Source organism: Crotalus tigris, unplaced genomic scaffold (genome assembly GCF_016545835.1).
Source record: "Crotalus tigris isolate CLP2741 ecotype Arizona unplaced genomic scaffold, ASM1654583v1 scf7180000018825.4774228, whole genome shotgun sequence".
Classification (NCBI taxonomy): domain Eukaryota; kingdom Metazoa; phylum Chordata; class Lepidosauria; order Squamata; family Viperidae; genus Crotalus; species Crotalus tigris.
The window spans coordinates 435,591-459,453 of NW_024097215.1; the positions used below are offsets into that span (position 1 = coordinate 435,591).

The 23,863-nt window shown below is 44.3% G+C and overlaps 1 non-coding gene and 1 pseudogene across 1 annotated transcript; both read right to left on the reverse strand.

The window, feature by feature from the left end:
• Positions 1-7,802: 7,802 nt before the first annotated feature.
• LOC120314033 lies at positions 7,803-7,911 on the reverse strand (annotated as a pseudogene).
• A 347-nt stretch (positions 7,912-8,258) lies between these two features.
• On the reverse strand, positions 8,259-8,377 carry LOC120314031. Its single transcript, XR_005558322.1, has one exon. It is a non-coding gene; the product is annotated as a 5S ribosomal RNA (ribosomal RNA).
• Positions 8,378-23,863: the final 15,486 nt, after the last annotated feature.

Below are 23,863 nucleotides of genomic sequence, written 5' to 3' on the forward strand. Positions count from 1 at the left end.
TGACGTCCAAGGTCCCTTCCAACTTTATTATATTATTATTATTATTACTACTACTACTACTACTACTACTACTACTACTACTACTACTACTATTAACTTAATATCTGCAACGATTCACTTAAAAACCGTTACAAGAAAAGTTGTAAAATGGGGCAAAACTCAACAATTGCCTCACTTAGCAACAGAAATTTGAGTTCAATTTTGGTCGTAAGTTGAGGACTACCGATATTGCCCGTTTCTTGCTTCTTCCTTCTGTGGTCTTCCTCCACTGAGCGCTGTTTGGGCACCCAGAAGCTGTTAACTTAGGATTTGCACCCTAATGTAAGCGACAGCAGAGCCACAGGTGTGCCCACAACAGCCTTTTGCTCACGATGCCTTTGAAAGAAAAACCTTCACCAGGGGTCAGTTTTTCTCAGAGCCATCTTTCTGTCTGGCTCTCCTCTTCCATAAACTGCAAGCTTCGTTCTGAAAATTGTTGAAAGAAAAATCTGCATCAGTGCTTTCTTTCTTACTAAAGCCAAAACGGCACATCGGCAATTTGGCATTCTCTGCTAAATTCCATGCGCACATTGGTGGCTGCAGAAGCCCGTGCACTGTGAGCCAACGCCGCTGCCTGGGAGTATCGGAGTCGGGATAAAATTTCCAGACATCCCAAACTAGCCTGGATATTACAGAAATTTATTGTCCTGTCTGGACTTTAGGACAATCCATTTCCTGTATGTGGAATGTCTGAGCATAAAATGGGATAGAGTGTTGTAGCACTTTGGCTCGTAGCCCGAAACCTTTTACTGTTGTTCTTCCTCTCTATCAGAATTGATGCTAGTTCAGGAGGGGGGGGGGGAAACGACTCTCTTTGTTCCCCATATTCCCATTTCCGGCCCATTTTTTTTTTAATCAGGCAAAAAAAGGGCTCCTATAACACAGGTAGAGACGACAGCAATGAGGAAATTCCATTGAGTTCGTTAAGCCTGACATTAGATGCAAGGTTGATTTCTGAAGGGACTCTGTGTCCACAAACGCCTAGGAAAATATGCCCAAATGATAACTTTTCCGATTGACAGCTTGGATGCCCGGCAGAAAAGAATTACAGCCATTTAGCAGAAATAAACATGGTCTGACCTGCTAGTTTTCGCTCTCAAGGGAATATTATACATGAAGGAATATTCAGTTATGCAAGCTTCCATTCTGGTCTAAAACAGACGTCCAGAACGTCATCTTTCTGGTTTTCTTAGACCATATTATTGTAACAATAAAGGAGAATATTGGTAGCTCAGGATTGAAATGAAGGGTCCTTGATACTCTCTGAGCTCAGGTGTTTTTTTTTTGCAGACATTTCATTACCCAAACCAGATAATATCATTAGTGCTACAAGCACTGAGAATGTTACCTAGTTTCATTAATGAAACGTCTGCAAGAAAACAACCAAATTCGGAGAGCACCAAGGGCCCCTCACTATTGTTCAATATGTTAGTTAAAAAGCCGCTTTATTGTCCAAACATAAGTTTATTGCCCTAGGAGAAACCAAGAGAGTAACTTTGGCACGACTTTGGCTAAGGTGTTTAAAGGGAAAGGAAAGTTACCACCAATTCGGGTGTTTAAAAAACCGAATAGATAAATTCAGAGAGGTCAGGATTATCCTCACTAACTTTATTGTAGTTAGCGTGGTGTGTCTTGAATGTGATGGGGTGGGGACTGACAGCAAAAAGCATTCTACATGGCTGTAGTCTTGAAGAATGTGTTGAAGGAAAAGTCTTCATCATGGTTCAGTCCAAGCCGGGAATAAACAACATGGCAACTTCTTTAGAAAGAAGGTTGCAGTTTATTGAAGAGAAGAGCCAGACAAAAAGATGGCTCTGGAAGAAAAGAGAGTGAGCACAGGTAGGGAGTGGGTTTTTATACCCTCTGGAGCCTTTTGTTTGGAGTTGTTCCTGTGGCATGAACTTTGACCTGAGTCTTAGTGTGCCTTTCTGGTACTCTGATGGTGGTGGGTTAATCCTATTATGTCCCAAGTGTCATATCCTGCTTCCCTCGGGTTGGGGCTGATGACTCTTAGATTTTTTGGTGTTGATTCTAGGGATCTTTCTTCCTAATCCCAGTTTCCTGACTCTTTCTGACAAGAGTATCATCTGCATTTCTACAGAGCTGGTTTCTGCTTGGGGGAGGGAGACTTGAGGCTATTAAGAAAAACTGGGCATGCTTTTCTGCCTCTTTAAGATCCTTTGAGGAAATATATTGTTCTGCCCTTTTAATATTTCCTTCTCTGGGGGGCTGACTTCCCACAAATGTCTATGGAGATTCTCAGTCATCCAGGTCATGGTTGTCCTAAAGATGCTTTTTTCAAGAGGCAACTGGACTTTCTTGTTTTTCCTTTGAAGATCTTTCGCTTCTCATCCAAGAAACTTCTTCAGTTCTGATTGAATGGTGGGGAATGGAAGGATTTATATCTCTTGCAGTCATCCGGTTGTTAGTTTTCTTTCTGAGAGTCCTTGAGGCCACTTGGAGGCTTATCTGTGCCCTCAGAGTGCAAATGGATGTGGAGCCTTCTTGGGACTGTTGAAAGGACTGTGTTATGAACAGGAGATGTGTCGTATCGCTCCCCCTTGGTTGAGAGAGGGCTGTTCACTCGTAACGTAGATGGCCTCTTTGACCCCTGCTCTTGAAAACTATCTCAAAGCTACATCTAGTACCAAATGCAATGGCTCCAGCAGTTCTGGGTGCTCCACGAAGAGGCGGTCCCTCATTGTCAATACTGTCAGTCATTCTGTCATGTCCAACTCTCAGTCACTCTATGGGTCAGCAATTCTCCAAGCCCCTCGGTCTCATGCTGTCTCCTTCAGATCTGCCATGGTCATCCTGGTGTAGAGATGGGAAGGCCTAGAAAAAAATGAAAAAAAGAGACGATAAAGGTTATTTTATTAGTAAGTGATGATATTAGGATGAGAACCCAGAATTCCTGAACCAGCACGGCTCAGCTTGGAAACCTCTCCCTTTCCCCTCACCATGGCTGGCTCAGGAATTCTGGGAGTTGAAGTCCACGAGTCATGAAGCGGCCTAAGCCTAGGCCAGAGGTAGGCAACCTCAGCTCTTTTATGACTTGTGGACTTCAACTCCCAGAATTCCTGAGCCAGCATGGCTCAGCTTGGAAACCTCTCCCTTTCCCCTCAGCATGGCTGGCTCAGGAATTCTGGGAGTTGAAGTCCACGAGTCATAAAAGAGCCAAGGTTCCCCAGCCCTGAACTAAGGGAACTGTGGGCTATCCAAAACCTAAACACTGTGGACATTAAGCTAACTGGAATACTGTAACTGAAATTAGATAAAAGTTAAAAACAGGACATGGAGGTGTATAAGTCAAAAGATATTGATAAATGTCTTAACCAATTGAGTTATAACTAGCAATGTATTAATTTGAATGTGATATAATAACTGAGGGAAACAGAGAGGAAATTTTTGATGATGTAACCTGACATATGTATGAAAGAGCTTGTTATTGGACTATGGATTACCCAATCACCATGTTGCTTCCTTAATACCTGGAGCTTTGTAAAGTTGGAAAATTAATAAAACTTGTTTTAAAAAAAAACCCTGAAAAAATGGGGAAAAAAACAGGTTTTGGGAAAAAAATGGGGGGGAAAAAATGAGAAAAACCCGTTTTTTCACCTATTTTTCCGGGGTTTTTTCCAGCCCTTCCCACCCGGTGTCATCTTTTATAGTGTCCAGCCAGGGGGTACTAGGGTGACCCCTTCTTCTTTTTCCACTGATCGCGCCCAGCAGGGTTGCTTTTCCGAGTGCATCAGCTCTCTTGACGTGACTAAAGCATAGGTAGTCCTTGACTTACAACACTTCCTTTAGTGACTGTTCAAAGTTGCAACCGCACTGAAAAAAAAAGTCTTTTTGTGACCTTTTTTTCACACTTACGACCTTTGCAGCATCCCCATGATGATGTGACCAGAATTCAGGGGCTGGGCAACTGGTTCATTTTTATGTGTCCCAAGGGGTGACGTGATCTCTTTTTTGTGACCTTCTGACAAACAAAGTCAATGGGAAAGCCAGATTCGCTTAACGACCGCACGTTTCACTTAGCAACCACAGTGATTCGCTTCGCAGCTGCGACAAATGATTGTCAAATGGGGCACAACTCATGTAACTGCTTGCTTAGCAATGGAGATGTTGGGCTCTATTGTAGTCATAAGTTGAGGACTGCCTGCAAAACATTCTCAAGAGTGGCGTTGATGTTGTTCATCAACAGAGTTATCCAGATTTCTCTATCCGCTTCCTTCTTGCTCATCGGCCTATAATGTGACTCTATGGGCTGGGCTTGTCTCCTAGAGTTACCCATGATTAATTTAATAACTGTCAACTCAAATCACCCACTTTTCAGAGTTTGCCTAACAGATTGAACCACCAATCATGCTGTCTGGATTCACACAACTCCGTAGATAGCACGGAAAGGCAACCAGGCAAACAGTTTGCCATATTTTATGCTTTGGCTTGTATTTTACGAGCCACTCAAAGTGCTCTGTTTTCATGGAGCATAAAAATTGACTGCACTAAATCCACTTTATTTTTCTTTTCCCCTCCTTTTGAGGGGTAGACTGGGTGAGCCTGCCAGCATTTCTGGCCCAGCTGTCTTCCTTTGCCCCTAAATAAGATAAGGTCTCCCCGTTTATGGAGGCGGGTGCGTTTCCCAGCCTTCAACAGGGCATTGCCTTGACCAAATGAAATATATGTATATATATCGCCCCCATATAAATTACAACCATTTTTAAAAGCCGCTCATTGTGGAATCTGGACTGTGTAGGATCTGCACCGTCTACAATAAGCACGTCGATTTAATTGTGGTTGGCACAGCCTCCCTCGTTCACAGGCCTGGCCATCTTGGGCACAAAAAATCACCTCCGTGAACTTCGGGCAGGCCCCTCCATCTGTTCAGTTGGTGCTTCCTTCCAATTTCCTAGTCCTCCTTTGGACCATATGCTGTCTTGAAGAACTGGCTTTTGACAATCCTAGCTCTCCCTGGCCGACAGCCAATTTATCTTCAGGGGCAGCCGGGCACCATAGTGATGGTTGGTTGGGTGGAAGGGAAGATGGCGGAGTAGACGGGGGCAGTGAGAGGTTGGGCTTTGAAGGCACAGGCCGTGGCCAAGCCCCTGATGGTTGTGGAGAGGGGCAACTTGAATGATGCCACCTCTTTTGGCCTCCTAAGTACCTGGGAGCTGCAGAGACAGCTTGGCAAGGCAACAAGGGCTGGCACCGAACCGGTGGAAGACTGCCACTCTCCAGTTGCTGAAAGAGCTTTCCAGGACTGGGCTTGCCCGCTCTTCTCAGATGCCACCATGTCTGTGAAAGGCAGCCAAGGTGGGTTGGCCAATGCCCTCTCAGATGCCAGGGCTGTGGCATTCTCCCTGCCAAGCCCCTGCCTCCCACCCCACCCCAACCTGGCCCTTGCTCAAGCCTGTAAATCAAAGCCACCCTTGGGCTCCAGCCCTGGATATTGGATTCAGGGAGGGGGCGTGTGGGCAGCGTTGATAAAAGCCAAGCATCCCAGATCCGACACACCCCGGGAAAAGAGTCGGGGGGAGGGTCTCTGAAAAGGCTGGCTTCTGCCCCAGTTTGCTTGTCTTCCCGTCCATTCTTTCAGGCATTGGCAGGTCCAGTCCGCAAAGCACCCTGGGCAGTATGTCAGAGAAGCTGACAGCACAGCTGGGGCCTGGGTCAGCTGCTGGTGGGAACGGGCTGGATGCGGGAGCCAAAGAAGAGGGGGCTTTGGAAAGGCTGTCTTTGCTCCGGAGTTCCATGAGAAGCAAAACTCGTCTCTGGAGATCTTTCGGGAACGTTCGGTTTGGGAAACGGTGGTCTCCAGGATCCCGTAGTGTCCAATGTGATGAGGATTAGGCACCATCAAGCTATTGTCAACTCTCAGCAACCACTTCAGATAGTTTTTTTTTTGTTTTTGCATGATAATCTGTCCCTAAAATGATGCATGCATGGTCTTTCCATTCTTCCAGTGATGCACCAGTAGCCATGTTTCTATGGAGATTGTCAGTCATCCAGCCCATGCTTGTCCCAAAGATGCTTTTCAAAAGTTTTTTGGTTTTTTTCCTTGAATATGTTTCACTTCTCATCCTTCTTCAGTTCACCAGTAGCCACCATAACTGAGTTCCTCCAGCTTGCTGCTGGTTGTCCTCTTCTCTCTCCTTCTACCTTTCCCAACATCAGAGTCTTCTCCAAGAAGCTGTGGGTTGATTCCCCCCCCCATATATTAAAAGTGTAATCATTTGAGCCTTGCTTGGCAATGCTGGGTTGATTATTTTGATGATCAGTTGGCTGGTTTTCTTGGCAATCTGTGGTATTCTCAAGCGCATTTTCCAATGTCTGAAATAGTGTAGATTGACTAGAGAGTGTTTCTCAACCTTGACAATTTTAAGGCATGTGGACTTCAACTCCCAGAATTCCACAGCCAGCAATGCTGGCTGTGGAATTCTGGGAGTTGAAGTCCACATGCCTTAAAATTGTCAAGGTTGAGAAACACTGGACTAGAGCAAGGCTTTTCAACCAGTGGTACGGGTACCACCTGTGGTACATTGGCACCTGGCAGGTGGTACGCGACCATCCTAGAAAAGTGGTAGTGGGGGAGGGGAATGAGCTGAACCGGTGGCAGCACCGCACAAGCCTGAGCGAGAGACGGCTGGAGCTGCAGGGCTGTCAGGGCTCAGCGGAAGTGCCAGGATCAGCACCAGGCTCCAGCTGGAGCCCGGCACTGATCCTGGTGCTTCTGCTGAGCCCAGAAGAAGCGCCGATCAGCTGGAATGTTGCAGCATCTCCATGGTCTTGTGATTTACATTCAGATGCTTGGCAACTGATTCATATTTATGACGGTCACAGTGTCCCAGGGTCATGTGAAGTGACCAAAACCTGCTGCAACCACCTAGCAGACGGGGGGGGAATAAAAACCAAATACCCCCCACCCCACCCCCACTGCCAATCCTCAACAGAAATGCTCACAACAATGAAAACCTCGGACAGGAGGAAGAGTGTCGCCGGGTGGGCAGGCAGGTGTCTTGCTTAGCTGTGGCTTGGGGGGCACTTTTTTCAGTGGTGTTGTAACTTCGAACAGTCACTAAATGAACTGTTGTAAGTCGAGGACTACCTGTACTTCATCACTTTTTTCCTTTTTTGGGGGGGGGGTCATCAAGTTTTTGACACCTTGCTAGGCGACTGGTGGTACTTGGATGTTGCCATATCCTAAAAGTGGTGCAATGGGTGAAAAGGTTGAAAAGCCCTGGACTAGATGACCTCTAAGGTTCCTTCCAACTCTATTCTATTGGCATCCGTACCCTTCCTGCCCTGATTCCTGTTGCACTCTGAACCTTTTCTCCCCATTTGCTTTTCATTCTATTGAAATAAACAGAAGCTTTACTTCCACCCAAAGTGCAAGTTAATTTAGTTCAGGCTGAGAATGGATTGAAGTTCAGTTTGATGGCCGTTTCAATCCAGATCTCCAAAACTTTTCTGCAGGTTACCCTTTTCCCCAACTTCCTAAACCACGGTTCCTTCTGAGCTTTCTCTGGGATGAGGCTAATAGAGAGAATTTTGGTCTGCAGGACCCATACCATTATTTTGCATGCATTGTATATATCAGGGCTCTTCAAACTTGGCCCTTTTAGGCCTTGTGGACCAACTCCCAGAATTCCTCAGGCAGGTATGCTAAGTTATAAAAGTCATACAAGGGTCAAGTTTGAAGACCCCTGATACATATATAGATGATGCGTGGGGGGGGGGGATTGCAGAAGGAAACAGCAAAAAGCCTACAGCACCCGGTATTCTCAGGCGGTCTCCCATCCAAGTACTAACCAGGCCTGACCCTGCTTAGTTTCCGAGATCGGGCGCGTTCAGGGTAGTATGGCCGTAGACGGTATTTAACCTACTTGCCGCTGCCTTTAAGCAGAAATTCGGTAGCTGCTTCAAGCTCCAGCACAGCCAGAAGCAGAACTACAACGGGGCCCATTATCCCCTGCCAGCTTTCATTCCTCTTGCTGCTACCGTTTTCTTTACCTAACTGAGCTACCGTCACAGGCTGCTTGTAAAGGCAGGACGCCATTCTAGGCAAGTGAATGCAAAAGGCCGGCCAGCCCATCTCACCCAGCGGACTCGGAGCGCTGCTTTGATCTGCACGGGCTGCAATTTGCAGCAAAGGTTGAGCACAGGCTGGACAAGGGGGAGGGGGTGGGGGAGAAAAAACAAGGGGGGCAAAAAAAAAAAGCCTACAGCACCCGGTATTCCCAGGCGGTCTCCCATCCAAGTACTAACCAGGCCTGACTCTGCTTAGCTTCCGAGATCAGACGGGATCGGGCGCGTTCAGGGTAGTATGACCGTAGGCAGAGACTTGCTCGCTTGCTGCTGCTTTAAAGCATCCTTTCTAAATTCGTTTGCATATTTTCCAGAACCTTTTTTTAGTTGGGGCGGTAATGGCATGGTAATGCTCATCATCATCATCATCATCATCATCATCCAGGTGCTAGGCAATAAAATTTACTTGCAATTGTATAATCCTGGATCCTTTGATGAAAGGAATCCTGCTATTTCTATTGTTTGGGCAAGAAGCCAAACCTTGCTAGGCGGAGTTTGAATAGAATACAGCTAGAAGGGACCTTGGAGGTCTTCTAATCCAGCCCCTGCTCAAGCAGGAGAACCTAGACCAGAGGGTCTAGGGACAAGTTGGAAGAACCCCCCCCCTGCATTAACAGATGTCTTGCTAACTTAGCAATTGCAGTGATTCACTTAACACCTGTGGTAAGAAAGGTCGTAAAATGGCCCAAAACTCCTTTAATAACTGTCTTGCTTAGAAATGGAAATTTGTGGCTTAGCTAGGGTCATAAGGTGAGGACTCCTTGTACTGGTGGCGTGGGGGAGAATGTAGTGAGTGTTTTTTCTTACAGGTGTTGGATTCAAGGGAAGTTTGGGGTTGTGGTTTTGCATCAGGTGTCACAAGAAGATTTGAGCCTCCATAAAGTATTTGGAGACAGACCTATTCTGGGGTTCTGCTCAGTGGTGGGATTCAGCCGGTTCGCACCACTTCGGCAGAACAGCTAGCTAATTTTTTGTTGCCCAGGCCCAGAACGGACTTCCGGAAGCGGCATCCACACAGAGAACCTGTTGTTCGCGTATTTGAATTCCACCACTGGTCCTGCTTGAGCAGACCGAAGGAACCATCTTTTCTGTCTGCAGACCCAGGTGAAAAGAAGAGAGAAAATGTGTAAGTGACAAATGGGATAGAAATAAATTCAGGGGTTCCGTTGTACAGATTTTTAAATTGATTTATTATTATTATTATGGATCATCGCACAGTCAGCCAGATGTTCAGACTGGATTTGGCATTTTGTCTTCCTATCGAGTCCTTACCCAGGACCTGGGATAGGCAGATGTGGATGTTTGATGTATTACAGGTATTGTCGCAGGATGGAAGCAGTTCCTAGTAAGGCTGCCTTTTGCAATTGACTAATAGCGAATTTGTCAATGCCAATGGTGTTCAAGTGGTGCTCTAGTTGTTTGGGATTGCGCCCAAGGAGCCTATTACTAATGGTACTACCCTTGCTTGCTTTTGCCACAGTCTTTCTATTTCTATTTGTAGGTCTTTGTATTTTGTTATCTTCTCCAGTTCTTTCTCGTCTATTCTGCTGTCTCCAGGCACTGCCATGTCCACTATCCAGACTTTTTTGTCTTTCTAATCGACAATTGTTAAGTCTGGGATTATTATTATTATCATCATCATCATCATCATCATCATCATTATTTTTTATTCATTAGACATGAACCTCAGTCAACTGAACATTCAAATTGGCTGGTGCTGATGGTTGACACGGGTTGCTACCAGCATCCTAGGTGTCAACCAGGTACCTCCTTAAAATATAAGATGTTCTGAGTAGCGCAGTTTTTTGTAACATTGCTGGAGTTATTGCAGGAAGCTGCAGTTTCTTGATGTATTTTACAAAAATTTTGGACATAGTTCCCAGTGCCCCAATGACAATGGGTACCACTGTTACACGTTTCATCCATAATCACGCAGTTTTGATGGCCAGGTCGCGATATTTCGTAATTTTTTTCAGTTCTTTTTCTTCGACTCTGGCATCTCCTGGTACAGCGATATCAATCAGCTGTACGCTTCGGTTCTCTACAACTGCGATATCAGGCGTGTTGTGTTCCAAATGGCGATCTGTCTGTATTCGAAAGTCCCACAACAGCTTCACCCTCTCATTCTCAACAACTTTTTCCACCCTATGTCCCCACGACTTTTTGGACACAGGCAAGTCGTATTTTTTACACAATGCCCAGTGGATTAATTTAGCAACTCGGTCATGTCTAGCTTTGTAGTCAGTTTGCGCGATTTTGCTGCACTCACAGATTACATGTGAAACAGTTTCAAGTTTGTCATTGCAAAGTCGGCTATTATTATTATTATTATTAATATCCAATCTTCATTATTTTACAAATAATACACAGTTATATACAGGTAGTCCTCGCCTTACCATCACAACTGAGCCCAAAATTTCAGTGGCTAAGCAAGACATTTGCTAAATGAGTTTTGCCCCATTTTACGACCTTTCTGGCCACAATTGTTAAGTGAATCACTGCACTTGCTAAGTTAGTAACACGGTTATTAAGTGAATCTGGCTTGCCCGGTTGACCTTGCTCATCAAAAGGGGCTCACACGAACCCAAGACGCTGCAACCATCATAAATATGAGTCAGTTGCCAAGCATCTGAATTTTTATCACGTGACATGGGGATGCTGCAATGGTCGCAAGTGTGAAAAACGGTTGTAAATCACTTTTTTTCAGTGCCGTCGTAACTTTGAATGGTCACCAAAACAAGTTGTAAGTTGAGGACTACCTGTATAAGTTTTATAAATAACTCTTAGAGCAGTGATGATGTTACCCGGTTTGGGTAACGAAATGTCTGCAAGAGAACAAGCAAGCTGGGAGGACACCAAGGACCCCTCACAAATCACTCAAGGTGGCTAACATATCCAACACAACTTCCTCCTCCTGTTTTCCCCAAAACAACAACCCTGTGAGGTGGGTTGGGCTGAGGGAGAATGACCCAAAGTCACCCAGCCAGCTTTAATGGCTAAGGAGGGACTCACTCTTTCTAGCCCGGTTCCTGATTACTTGTTCATTAAATTTATATGCTGCCGATCTCAGTGAGATGTGGCTGGCTGAGGAATTGTGGGAGTTGAGGTCCACATGACTTCAGGTTGCCTAGGTTGAAAATGCCCTAAGGCAGAGGTTCCCCAACCTTGACAACTTTAAGACTTGTGTGGACTTCAACTCCCAGAATTCCTCAGCCAGGCATGCCCAGCTGAGGAATTCTGGGAGTTGAAGTCCACAAGTCATAAAAGGGCCAAATTTGAAGACTTCTGCCCTAACTAAGGGAAGAAGGAAACTCCTTTACAATCCATTTCCGAAAACCAGAAGATGGCAGTCTTGGATTATGGAACGTGACTCCTACCTCCACCCCAACTCTTGATCTTCTGAGGCAGTCCAGGAAAAAGGAATATATTCATGTTGTCAGCAGTGGTTGGGAAGAGGGGGGATCTAATTCATAGGGCAGGTTCCCACTAATGCATAAAAGTATCCCGCAGAAACATAGCATGGATGCAGATAATCAATCCCCATCACTCTCTGCCTAGGCCAAGGGTAGGCAACCTTGGCTGACTCCGGGACTTCAACTCCCAGAATTTCTGAGCCAGCCGTGCTGAGGAGAAAGGGAGAGGTTTCCAAGCTGAGCCATGCTGGCTCAGGAATTCTGGGAGCTGAAGTCCACGAGTCATAAAAGAGCCAAGGTTGCCTACCCCTGGCCTAGGAGAAAGTGGTTCTAGGCTTTACAATGTGCCAAACAGCTGTTTGTCTGGAATGGTATAGGGCAGGGGTCTCCAAACATGGCAACTTTAAGACTTGTGGACTTCAACTCCCAACATTTTTGTGAGTTGAAGTCCATCAGTCTTAAAGTTGCCGCATTTGGAGATCCCTGGTATAGAGCAGGGGTCTTCAAACTTGTCCCTTTTATCACTTGTGGACTTCAACTCCCAGAATTCGTCAGCCAGGCATGCTGGCTGAGGAATTCTGGGAGTTGAAGTCCACAAGTCATAAAAGGGACAAGTTTGAAGACCCCTGATATAGGGTCTCCTGCTTGGGCAGAGGTCAGACTAGAAGACCTCCAAGGACCTTTCCAGCTCTGTTATTCTGTATTCATATTATTGAGTGACCCATTTTCTGGGCTCCCTTAAACTGCTGAATCTTAAGTAACTAACAGATTGTGTTCTCCCTTGACCCCCAATCCATGAAAAATGTGATTATGATTACCCCTCATCAATCTTTAGCACTGATTGGGATTTTTACTGACCTGGCTAAGGGGGTGGACATATTCCTGGAAACTGTTCCAGCCAGTACTTTGATGTCTGGGAAACAAAGAAACAGGAGTTGAACATATCCCAAAGTAAACTAGACACCTGGCTGAGTAGAGATATAGCTTAGCCAAGATGGAAAATTTACGGCAGCCATTCCACTGAAAAGGTTCACCTATGAAGGTTGTGAGTTCTCCATCTCTGGAGGGTTTTGAGAACCCCCAGAGATGATTAGTGAAAGATCTCCCATGGATGTTTACATAGTTTTTTTCTGTGCATTCTTGAAGGTTGATCGATCAGTCTTTCAAATTTGGCAAGTTTAAGATGGGAGGACTTCAACTCCCAGAATTCCACAGCAAGCCTGCTTCAAGACGTGTGGACTTCAGTTCCCAAATTTACGGCTGGGGAATTCTAGGAGTTGAAGTCCACCCATATTCCAGGAGGTTGGCTATGGAATTCTGGGAGATGAAGTCCATCCTTCTTAAATGTGCCAGATTTGAGAAACATTGGATTAGATCATGGGCCTTCAAACTAGGCCCTTTTATGACTTGTGGACTTCAACTCCCAGAATTCCACAGCCAGCGTGCTTCAAGATGTGTGGATTTCAGTTCCCAAATTTACGGCTGGGGAATTTTAAGAGTTGAAGTTCACCCATATTTCTGGAAGTAGGCTATGGAATTCTGGGAGATGAAGTCCACCCTTCTTAAATGTGCCAGATTTGAGAAACATTGGATTAGATCAGGGGTCTTCAAAGTTGGCCCTTTTATGACTTGTGGACTTCAACTCCCAGAATTCCTCAGCCAGGCAAGCTGGCTGAGGAATTCTGGGAGTTGAAGTCCACAAGTTATAAAAGGGCCAACTTGGAAGACACCTGGATTAGATGCTCATTGCTGTTACTTCCAACTTAACAGTTTTTAGGATTCTAAGATTCACTAGCAAAAAGCAGGCTTATGAATTCTGGGAGTTGAGATTCACCCCTCTTGAAATTGTTGAGGTTGAGAAAAACTAACCTAGACTAAGTCTTTCCTTGGCAGAAAAACCCTAGATGTACACCTCACTAGCCCTGTAAATGTCACCCCAGCCTTCTGTTCTTCCTGACAGGAGAAGTCATAAGTTGCCCCTTGATTCTGAGCAGAGTGAATGTAAGGCAGAGGTCTTCAAACTTGGCAACTTTAAGACTTATGGACTTCAACTCCCAGAATTCCTCAGCCAGCCCTGGCTGGCTGAGGAATTCTGGGAGTTGAAGTCCACAAGTTTGAAGACCTCTGATGTAATTTATTTATTTATTTATTTCAAAAATTTATATGCCGCCCAATCCCAAGGGACTCAGGGCAGTGTACAAAATTAAAACAATAATATGACCAGCCTACCTCACATGGTTGTTGTGGGAATGAAAGGTGATTCCTATATAAACTTGAAAGGCCGTCTATCTGACAAGTAAATTAAATATATTTAAAGGTTCTGCAGATCCAAATCTTTTCTCAAACATTTTTTGAGACCCTGTCGGTCAGTCTGCCAATGCAAACTATTCTTATCAGAGTCACTTGTGTAACTTGGTACTTACCTTGCAGACCAGCTGGTTCACAAATACTGAATGGACCAATCCAAGGTGAGCTATCAATGACAACCAACAAACAGCCTAGGCAAAGTGTGTGCAAGGGGGTCAAAAAAGTCAAGATGGTGGCCATAACATGCAATTGAAGCTCCACCCCCTTTTTTACATGCCTTGGGCTTTTTCCTGAATGTAAAAAGGGGTGGGTCTTCAATTCCATGATTCTGGCTGCCATCTTGACTTTTTTGACCACATCCTTGCAGATAACTCCCAAACCCAGCAGAAAATTACTAGCAGACCTAAAATTTCTGAGGAACACAACAAGCCATGGTTAAAAGACAAAAAAAGTCAAAATAATAGTCTGCTAACAAGGCTTGCTTGTTAGTAGACTAGAATAGCAAATGGCTATGATGGGAGGGGATGATGGGAACTGGAGCCCCACTATGTCTGGAGGATCTTAACACAGTTATTTTGAAATAACATCCAATCTGCATTTGTCATAGTTATACCCAAGCATTTTATCATCTACTCCATCTTAAAACCCATTTTATTCATCAATTCTCTTTGATCTTGTAGCTTCATATTTTTGCTCACATCTTTGTCTTCCGATTATTAATCTTGAAAACTGCTAATGCCCCAAATTCTTTTCATTTACTCATTAAACGCTCAATTCCCTTTAAAGGATCTGCCGAAACCAGAACCAAGTCATCCCTAAAAAGCTGTTAATTCGTCCAACTCTTTTTTTTATTTTTTTTTTAAATCTTTACGGCCACAATCCTCTCATCTCACCTCATGTGTCCATTCAATACTTCAAGACTTATAACAAACAAAAAAGGAGACAGTAGGCAACCTCATCTTATTTCTTTCTGGATCTTTCATGATTTGGCTAAATCTCTATTACCATTATTTGTGCCATCTGCAAAGTATACACCTCTTCAGGTCTACAGATGAGACCTTTCAGAGGCAGTTGTGAGTCAGTGGTTGTGTTGCTGCTCTGCTCCCCGATTTCTGAAGATGCACCCGAGGAGTTGTCTTGGGGGCCTTGGTTTTCTCCTTATTTTAAATTCTGTGGAGACATCTTTTCTCCTGCTCACCAGGTTTTTAATGAGAGGATCCGAGCACTTTATTGTCAAATTTCATCTCCGTTTTTAACATTTTATGTAAGTTTTGTTCGCCATCTGCAATGTGCTCCAGACTAGAAAAGGAAGTTATGTCTCAATAAAATAAAGTAATATAAATACAGAGACGGAGCAAATGAAGAGGCCTTTTTTCTTGTGCTGGAAGGAGATGGGGTAGGCTTGAGAGAGGATTCAACTGACAGCTTTGGAAGACAAATACCGGTAATTCCGAGAAGTCAATTTCAGAATAGTCCCTGGATGAGGATAGGAGAGATCATTACTTGATCCTTTTAGATCCTAGCCTTCCTGCTAGACTACCCCAGGTTACAATACAGCATGCTTTAGGAATTAGTGAAAAAGCTCTTTGCCCAGATATTAACTCCCTCTAATACTGTATAGCAGGGGGCTTCAAACGTGGCCCTTTAATGACTTGTGGACTTCAACTCCCAGAATTCCTCAGCCACTGTGCCTGGCTGAGGAATTCTGGGAGTTGAAGTCCACAAGTCATAAAAGGGCCAAGTTTGAAGGCCCCTGACTTAAATCTAACAAACAAAATGGAGGCTGGCTGAGGAATTCTGGGAGTTGAAGTCCACAAGTCATAAAAGGGCCACGTTTGAAGACCCCTGCTGTATAGAATATGAGAGAACTCGAAAGGTCATCTAAACCAACTGCCTAATCAGTAAAGGATTAGCAAAAGCAGCATATCACAACCTTTGTAACTTGAAGATGTGTGGGCTTCAGCTCCCAGAATTCTCCAGCCATCTTGTTACTGGTAGTTTCTTGCTGGCTGGCTGAATTCTGGGAGTTGAAGTCTACACATCTTCAACTTGCCGAAGTTGAAAAATTTACAGCCACTCACTCCAACAAACAACCTTTGTTTGAAGAATTTTAGTGAAGGATTATATTTCTTTTGCCCTCCACATTCAGCCACCTAACAAGGAGCTCCTGGGGATCTGACTGAACAGGACAAGCAGGTTGTATGAATCCAACACTCTCCAAACTAGGCACAATTGCACAAGGCAGAGCCCATTGTCAAGTGATTGTGATGTCTAACCTACTTGCAATTTGAGATATCCGGTGCTAATTACAACAATTATACTTCTTCTTTCAGCTCCCCTTCACAGGGGATGTTTTTTTTTAAAATCCTTCTTATTGTTTTAATTGTTTTTATACTTTTTAAATTGTAAGCTGTCCAAAGTAATTGACTGAGATGGGCAGCGATAGAAATTGAATCAATCAATCAATCCCAGGAGACCCATGCAGGAAGCCATTCCCAATGGAAGTAAAATATTTTTCTCACACCAGCCTTCCGATCCTATTGGATAATTCTTTCATCCTAGCTGGGCTTTGCCCAGAAATCTCTCTCCGAATCAATGTATAGGCAAACCAAAAATTGCTGTTGAGGAATTTTCATTTGGCACGATTTATCGTTCCAATTAGCTTGTAAACAGCATCTCAATTTCTAAAAGAAAGGAAGAAAGATGTAGCCTCCAGTGCTTTTTAAGAGGTGCTTGGAAAAAAGGGGGTGTCCCAGCATCATTGAGTGTCTTTGAAAAACCCAACAGGGGCTGTCTGCCTTTTGTATTTGGAGGGAAAGTGGGGGCTTTCCCCCCTTTTTTTGATTGGGAAGGAAGGGTTATAATCCATTTCAGTAAATTAAACTCCTGTTTCCATGTCTTTCCTTCTCCCAAGGGATAATAGTATAACAGAGTTGGAAGAGACCTTGGAGATCTTCTAGTCCAACCCCCTGCTCAAGCAGGAGACCTTAATATCATTTCAGACAAATGGTTGTCCAGTCTCTCCTTAAAAATCTCCAGTGATGGAGCACTCACAATTTCTGGAGGTGGGCTCTTCCACTGCTCTGTCAAGACATTTCTGCTTAGTTCTAGGTTGGATCTCTCCTTGATTAGTTTCCATCCGTTGCTTCGTGTTCTGATGGGACAGAACTTTGTCTGGAATAGTATAAAGTCCCCCATTTGAGCAGGGGGTTGGACTAGACGACCTCCAAGGTCCTTCCTAACTCTGTTATTCTGTTTTGTTATAGCCTAAAAGAAGGTAAAGGGTGTCTTTGATGGGGCTTAACAAAGAAGAGGAATCAAGCTATCACAAAGAAGAAGGAGTCAACCTATTCTCCAAAGCACCAGAAAAGGCAGGACAAGAAGCAATGGATGGAAACTGATCAAGGAGAGAAGCAACCTAGAACTAAGGAGAAACTTCCTGACAGTCAGAACAATTAACCAGTGGAACAACCTGCCTCCAGAAGTGGTGAATGCCCCAACACTGGAAGTTTTTAAGAAGAGACTGGACAGCCATTTGTCTGAAATGGTATAGGGCAGGGGTAGGCAACCTTGGCTCTTTTATGACTCATGGACTTCAACTCCCAGAATTCCTGAGCTAGCCATGCTGAGGGGAAAGGGGGAGGTTTCCAAGCTGAGCCATGGTGGCTCAGGAATTCTGGGAGTTGAAGTCCACAAATCATAAAAGAGCCAAGATTGCCTACCTCTGGCCTAGGCCTAGGCCGCTTCATGACTCGTGGACTTCAAGAAGTCATAAAACAGCCATACATCCCCAACTTTGTTGTAGAGCAGGGGTCTTCAAACCTGGCCCTTTTCTGACTTGTAGATTTCAACTCCCAGAATTCCTCAGCTAGGCATACTGGCTGAGGGATTCTGGGAGTTGAGGTCCACATGTCATAAAAGGGCCCAGTTTGAAGACCCCTGTTGTAGAGAATCCACTTGTATTAAAGCTAAATTCCTAGAAATTGTGACTGACACCCTGCCGTCCCTCTTTCAGTTCTATCAGCAGATGCCTAGCAGAGACACTAAGAAGCTCTGACATTTCCAGCTTCAAAACATAGATCTCCATGCCAGCTTGAATGGGCACGTTTTTCATATGTCAGCCTCAGGTGTTTGTACTCTTGGCTGAATTGGCAACCATTCTCTTCCTACTGTCTTAAAATTGTACTGCACAGAATATTAGCCTTTGTGTTCAAACTAGGTCAGGGACTACAATTCAAAGACCTTTCTGATCCTCACTGTTCCTGGCTGAATCTGGCATTAGCACAGGTATTATCAAGACCAGGGGTCTTCAAACTTGGCTCTTTTATGACTTGTGGACTTCAACTCCCAGAATTCCTCAGCCAGGCACACTGGCTGAGGAATTCTGGGAGTTGAAGTCCACAAGTCGTAAAAGGGCCAAGTTTGAAGACCCCTGATCAACACTCCCCCCTTTAAAATGCAAGATGCTTGACAAAATTAAGGTTTGACCGCTGAGATTTAGTCTAAAAGGAAGTCTTAGGGGTGAAATGAGATGAAAGTTCATATCCCGGATGTCCACCCCCCCACCCCCCACAAATCGATTTTGGAAACCTGATTGTGCTGCGGGGCGGGGGAGTATAGAAAATTAAAATTTGAGACATATCGGAGGCAGTGAAAAGTGGAGGTTTGAAGTTGATCCTCTCTTGCACCAAAGGAAGTTAGAAGTCAAAAAAGCAACTTATGACCGTTTTTCACAGTTAACGACCGTTGCAGCATCCCTCAGGGTCATGTGATCCAGAAGCTTGGCAACTAACTCATATTTATGACGGTTGCCGTGTCCTGGGGGTCACGTGATCCCCTTTTGCGATCTTCTGACAAGCAAAGTCAATGGGGAAGCCAGATTCATTTCACAACTGTGTTACTAACTTAACAACTGCAGCGGTTCGCTTAACAACAGTGGCAAGAAAAGTCTTAAAGTGGGGCGAAGCCCACTTAACAACCGTCTTGGTTAGCAACAGAAATTTTCGGCTCAAGTTTGATCGTAAGTCGAGGACAGTCACTGGACAGCCGTTTGTCTGAAATAGGATCTCCTGCTTGAGTAGGGGGCTGGACTAGAAGATCTCCAAGATCCCTTCCAGCTCTATTCTGAAGTCCACACGTCTTCAAGTTGCCAGGTCTCTCTAAAGCAGTGGTTCTCAACTGTCGTAAGTCGAGGACTACTCAACCGGTTGTAAGTCGAGGACTACTCAACTGGTGCAGCACCGTTTGCAGAATGGGACTTTTGGCGGGCTCAGCAGGGCAGAGACAGCCTGGACAATTCCTATTGGCTTTTGAAAGCCAATAGAATTAGACTCTATTCAAGAGAGTCTATTCTATTGGCTTTCAAAAGCCAATAGAATAAAAGGGAGTAGCACAGCTAAGGAAAAGGGGGGAAAAAATGGCGGACTGCGTTGTTTGGCGACCCCCATGAAATGGTCGTTCGACCCCAAATGGGGTCCCGACCCACAGGTTGAGAACCACTGCTCTAAAGCAATGTTTCTCAACCTCAACAGCTTTACGCTTGTGTGGACTTCAACTTCCAGAATTCCCCAGCCAATTAGGCTGGGGAATTCTGGAAATTGAAGTCCACACAGCTCAAAGTTGCTGAGGTTGAGAAACTCTGCTGTACGAGGAGGGTAAGCAAATGTGAAAAATGAAGCGAAATGTTAAGAAATGTCACAAGTCTAACACAATAACCCAATTGTTAGAGCTAGCTGGCAACTAATGAAGAACAGACCGGCTTGGTCAAATTAGTTCCCTTTGGCAAGGAAACTCTGTTATAGGAATTTGCTCACCCAATAAGAAAATTGGCACCGTTATTGCTTATTAAACAGGTTCATTGGGAAGGAAGGAGACACAAAACAGTCCTGTGGTCCCATCGCTGGGAGGCCTAAGTGGGGAGAATTTGGGATTGTTTAATTTGCTGAAATTAAGGACCATGCCATCACATTATTCTCTTAATCCAACAATAGGGGCTAGATCTGATTGGGAGGACCCGAAGGAAGGCTAGATATTGTGTGTTCTGCTTGGTTTGTTGTGAGAATCCCTTAATTCAGTTGTTCTCAACCTGTGGGTCGGGACCCCATTTGGGGTCGAACGACCATTTCACGGGGGTCGCCAAACAACGCAGTCCGCTATTTTTTCCCCCTTTTCCTTAGCTGTGCTACTCCCTTTTATTCTATTGGCTTTTGAAATCCAATAGAATAGACTCTCTTGAATAGAGTCTAATTCTATTGGCTTTCAAAAGCCAATAGGAATTGTCCAGGCTGTCTCTGCCCTGCTGAGCCTGCCAAAAGTCCCATTCTGCAAACGGTGCTGCACCAACTGAGTAGTTCTCGACTTACAACCGGTTGAGTAGTCCTCGACTTACGACCGATTGGGGGTCGCGGCATTAAAAAGGTTGAGAACCACTGCCTTAATTTATGGACCAGTGGATCAACACAGGGGCATCTGTGTCCTCAGAGTATTCTCGAACTCGCCTCTTCCTGGGCTTCTCTCTCTCTCACACACACACAGCTCCAGCAGTTCCTGTTCAACCTGCTCCTTGTTGACTCAAAAACCTTCCTTTCTGACTGCTGTTTGTTCTTCGGCTGTTTCCCAGGTAGCTCCTGATAAGGCTGGCTTGTTGATTTCCAAAACTGGAGTCATGTGAAAGCCAAAGGACAGAGAGGGGATGAAGGAGAAGGAGAAACATGTCTTAGTGTAGTGTTTTGCAATCTTAGCAACTTTAACAAGTGTGGACTTCAACTCCCAGAATGCCCCAGCCGATGCATGCCAGCTGGGGAATTCTGGGAGTTGAGGTCCATGTGTTTTAAAGTTGCCAAGGTTAAGAAACACTGTCTTAGAGCGCAAAAAATGGGTAGTCCCCTGGAACAGGAAGAAGACTGTAGCAAGGGATACATCAAGAACTGGAGAAACCACATTGCAACAAGATGGGTGATGTAGTCCTTGCAATAGGAAAATAGCCAGACTGGACAACAGCAACTCTGCATGCACACCACTACCAATTCTGGAGCCTGTGCTCACACAACATGCTTAATCTGGTTCCCAGTTCACCCATTTCCCAACTTTGTATAGTGTCTGAAACCATGATTGAATATAAACAGGCTGGGTGCACCTGGCACATGAAGCCACACAGAGAGTCCACAACTGAGGTTAACGCAGTCCAAGCTGGATAATTTCGGTGCAGACGGGTTCCTGGGTCTTGAACGAACCTAGCAAAAAAAAAAAGTTTTGTGGTAATCCAGACAATGTGGTGAACAGGAAAGGAATTGCCTCAGCGCAGTTCTCTCAAATAGAAATGAGGGAGATAGTTTTAAAAATCCTTTAGAACGTGCAAGCAGAAAGGAAATTGAATCTGATAGTTAGGAAATTGCCAGGTCTGCCGTTCTTTAAATAATCAGAACATGATTCGCCCCCCACCCCAGCTTAGGATGGTGTTTGAATGGTAGAAGAAGAGCAGTAAGGCCAGGGCTAAACCTCAATTTGACTTGATTTGATTGCTGTCCACTGAAAATGAAAAACAGTGAACATGGTTACTCTCCAGTCCTATCTTCAATTGTTAACCTTTTCATCACGTTCAAAGGAAGGGAAAAAGCATTGGTGATGCTGGGCCAAATCTGCTTTTGATTTGATACGTCCCAAAGCCATCCATCTCGCTAAATCTGCTCCCCCCCCAGTCTGGAATAGCAATAGCAATAGCAATAGCACTTAAACTTATATACCGCTTCATACAGCCCTCTCTGAGTGGTTTATTGCCCCCAATAATCTGGGTCCTCATTTTACCGACCTCGGAAGGATGGAAGGTTGAGTCAACCTTTAATTTATCAGATTGTACAAAACTTCACATTCATTGTTGTTGACCTTCTACCCACAGCAATATGCAAATTTAGCTAGCGCATTTATTTTATGCAAAGAATTAGCAATGCAATTTTTCTTTCTTTTTGTGGCATGTAATTTTCAGTCGTACGTACAGTGACCATATTTTCTTGGGCAACGTAAAGGACAAACCTGAAAAAAGGGGAAAATCTGAAAGAGGCTTATCAGGATAAACTCATAATAAATGCTTTATGTTCATAGCTTTGCATTACAAAGGGACATTCAAGAGCAATGCCAAGAAAAACTTCACAAACCTCCTATCCTAATAAAATTATCTAAAGTTATCAAACCTTATATTTTTTAAAAAGACAGTTCAGTTTCCACATTTTTTCCCATGAATGTGAAAGGGAGTGTGCATGAAGTGGTACCAGTTGTACGGGAAAAAAATCAAGGGAGCAAAATAAAGGACAAAAGTGAGTTTTTGGAAAATAAATATACAAAACAGCTTTCTGAAATAAAGGGCAGTGCTTTATAACCAACCATGGATGGTCACTGCAGTCATATATGTTTTGTGGGCTTTCCCCATAATAAGCTGTTTTATAGAAATTTTCCTGGCAGATAACACCTCTAGCAACATAAGTCCAATGTTCACAAATAGATTTGAATCTTATCCTTGAAATGGTCTGTGTATTCTTCGTTTAAAAAAGTATAGCAAGGGAGGAACCGTGATTATTTGCATAGCTGTGTTCAAACATCATGCTTAATTGGTCGCTGGATTAATAGATTTCCTGGGTTAATTTTTAATCCTCCCTTGTTCCTTTTCTGCCACGAATAAGCACAGATAGTCCTTTACGTATCACCACAAGTGAGCCCAAAATTTCTGTTGCTAAGAGAGGCAACTGATAATAATAATAATAATAATAATAATAATAATAATAATAATAATAATAATAAAGTTGGAAGGGATCTTGGAGGTCATCTAGTCTAACCCCCTGCTCAGGCAGGAAACCCTATACCATTTCGGACAAATGGCTGTCCAGTCTCTTCTTAAAAACTTCCAGTGTTGGAGCATTCACTGCTTCTGGAGGCAGGTTGTTCCACTGGTTAATTGTTCTAACTGTCAGGAAGTTTCTCCTTAGTTCTAGGTTGCTTCTCGCCTTGATGAGTTTCCATCCGTTGCTTCTTGTCCTGCCTTCAGGCGTGAGTTTTGCCCCATTTTACGACTTTTCTTGCCACCATTGTTAAATGAATCACTGCAGTGGTTAAGTTAGTAACATGTTGTTAAGTGAATCTGGCTTCCCCATTGACCTTGTCAGAAGATTGCAAAGGGGGAATCACATGACTCTGGGTCACTGCAATGGTCAATAAATATAAGTCAGTTGCCAAATGCCCCAATTTTGATCACGGTGATCCTGGGGATGCTTTCATAAGTGTGAAAAATGGTCATAAGTCACTTCTTCCAGTGCTGTTGCAAATTTGAATGGTCAAAAAAATGAACTGTTGTAAGTCAAGGACCTCCTGTAGGTGTGTTTTCCAAGATAAAGGGGAATACGGTGACTAATTTGCTGGCTCAACGAAGCTTACCTGGGGCAGCAGTTTTGGCAGGATGGCAATGTTGTAATCCAATGTTTCTCAACCTTGGCAACTTTAAGATGTGTGGACTTCAATCCCCAGAATTCCCCGGCCACAATTGAAGTCTACCCATCTTAAAATTGCTAAGGTTGCTAACCAGTGGTGGGATTCAAATATGTGAACAACTGGTTCTCTGTGTGGATGCCGCTTCTGGAAGTCCGTTCTGGACCTGGGCAACAAAACATTAGCTACCGGTTCTGCCCAACTGGTGTGAACTGGCTGAATCCCACCACTGTTGCTAACCCCCGTGCTGGTTGGGGAATTCTGGGAATTGAAGTCCACCCATCTTCAACTTGCTAAGGTTGCTAGCTCCCATGCTGATTGAGGAATTCTGGGAGTTGAAGTCTTCCCATCTTCAAGTTACTAAGGTTGCTAGCCCCCATGCTGGCTGGGAATCCTGGGCACTGAAGTCCATCCATCTGAAAGTTGCCAAGGTTGAGAAACTCTGTTGTAACCCATAGCTGTCTGTGCATCTGCACCATGATGTCTTTTCATTCACTTGCCGAATTCTGCAGCGATGAAAAAGAGAAGGGAGAGGAGAAACTGTA